This window comes from Poecilia reticulata, linkage group LG19 (genome assembly GCF_000633615.1).
Source record: "Poecilia reticulata strain Guanapo linkage group LG19, Guppy_female_1.0+MT, whole genome shotgun sequence".
Lineage (NCBI taxonomy): Eukaryota > Metazoa > Chordata > Actinopteri > Cyprinodontiformes > Poeciliidae > Poecilia > Poecilia reticulata.
Genome location: NC_024349.1, coordinates 22,519,910 through 22,522,176, shown reverse-complemented (window position 1 = coordinate 22,522,176; position 2,267 = coordinate 22,519,910). Strand labels below are relative to the sequence as shown.

The 2,267-nt window shown below is 42.7% G+C and overlaps 1 protein-coding gene across 1 annotated transcript in view; it reads right to left on the bottom strand.

Moving 5' to 3' along the window:
* The window catches only part of LOC103482106 (BAH and coiled-coil domain-containing protein 1-like), a 31,559-nt gene that overhangs the window by 15,959 nt on the left and 13,333 nt on the right, over nucleotides 1-2,267 (bottom strand). The window lies entirely within an intron of this gene.

Genomic DNA, 2,267 nt, shown 5'->3' with positions numbered 1-2,267 from the left:
ACACACACACACACCCACACGCACACAGACACACACTCTGTTAGCAGCTGGTGTCTGAGGCAGGTGAATCCTATATTCCCATGGAGGGAAGGATTGGCTCGGAGCATCTCCGGTCCCAGGAGAGGCGGGGAAAAAGAGGAGGAGTCTGCAACCTAAAACCACATCGCCGACCCTGCTGCTCACCCCCACGTTTTGAGCTTCAAGGGCCAAAATCGCATCACAGGCAATAGGTACTGAATGCGCTCTCTATTACATTCCTGCTAAATAATAGAATCATTTTAAAGCCAACACACTGGTTTCCCTTTTGCAGAAGGTCATTTGCTTTTTCAGTTTGACTGTAATGTGATACAAATGGAACTGATGTGAGGCCGAGAGCAAGTCGAGCCTCATTTCACCAAAATAAATCCAACACCTGGATGTCAGAACACGCTCTGCAACTTTCTTATTCTAAAAGGAAAAAAATATCTCAGGTTAAATCCAGGAAGATGCTTGATACCAACTCTACAGGTAGTCAGTGTGTCAGACACTTGTTTAGGTGCCCAAATAAAATTTGACATCTTTCATCACAGAGAATTTCTCATGCATATATTCAGTGCCAAATGTTTGTGCATTATATAGCCAGCATTACCAATATTAGAGTTTACAACTAGAAATTATAATAAAAATCTGTTATTTCACTTGATGCATCTATTGTTAGCACTTTTGTTGTTTTTAGAGATACCATTGTGGCTTTCAGAGTTCACGAGATAACGGTGGGTAAGTAGAGGATGAACCTATCAAGTAGAGGCTCCTTATGTATATCTAATGCTTTGAGAATTCTAGCAGAATAGGGCCCCATGCTGGTGTGGGGCCCTTAGCAGCAGCTCAGTCTGTTATGCCTTAGGTTGGCTCAGAGATCCGATCTAAGTTTGTCCAGATGCCACAAAAGTTGTGAAATAGCCCTTTACCACCAGCTGAACTCGAGGCCAACTTCATGATTTCATTAGTTGTGGAACAGACCGGAATTGAGTTTAGAAATGGAAAACTGATGGATGACTTATGACTCCAACATCATAAGAGCCACCTTAACACAATGGAAAGTTTGACTACTCCTATGATCCTGGACGTTATATTGTCCATGGTATTATCTCCTGAAGTGGTTTCCTATGGCAAGCAGGATCGGACTAAATGTGTTTCACAGACCTTAGTAAAAGATGACCACCACAAATATGCAAACTGCATGTGGAATAAGGAAACAGGGGCACACAGACCCAGGTTGGACGGTTGGGACATGCGTGACCACTGGGTGGTCAGCCCTTCCACACCCCATCATCTGGGGTGTCCAACATGGGTACATTAGCTGGCTGCTGGACAAAGCCAGGGCCATGCTGATTATATGCATCATAATAAAAAGATATAGCATCTGATTAGAAATCAGATGCCATATCTTCCAAGACACCAGAAGGGGATCCAGACAAACTCCTTGAGACCCTCCAAAGTGAGTTACAGTCATTGGGGAGAAAGTGATGTCTGAGTTACCTGTAACCCTGTGACCCAAGCTCAGATAAGCGGAAGACGAAGGGAGGATGGATGGGTGGAAGCAACATTTAGCCCTTTTATGCCCATTTGAATGACTAATACCTGTTAGTTTATGATAGTAGCCATTCCATGTTGCTACTGATGTAATTTCTCAGGACATGTTATATGCTAACTAAACCTTTTGTTAGCATGTACACATGATGTTAGAAAACATATGACAGGCTGAGGGTCAAGTCTCTAAACATGGCTAACTGAGTATGCTCTGTCAACATGAATTGGATGCTACTTTAACCTACTAGCTGAAAGCTACTCTATTATTAGCATGCTATGCCTGGCCCATGTGAATGCAAAGAAAAACAACAGTTTTAATTTTGTCTGATCCTCCTTCTCTCACTTTTTTTAATTGTTGACTTTTGCCCTTAATCTTCATGAGAAGATAAAAGCATAAACACGCGATACATTGCTTGTTAATGACAACATTCGTCGTGTTGCACAGGCACGTAGAAACCAGCTTGGCTAATTAAACAAGTTCCCTGCCTGACTATGTGTGCGGTGACGCCGGCATATTATGACAAAAGGCTTTCATTGTCATTTTCATTAGCGTCTTCTAATCATGGTAACCGTGACAAACCCTGAGTTTCTTTAATCATTTTATCAAGGCGATGGGTGCACTTGCTAACAGAGGTGGGGCACCATGAGAAAACACATTTATCAGTGAATGCTGGTGTGTGTGTGTGTGTGTGTGTGTG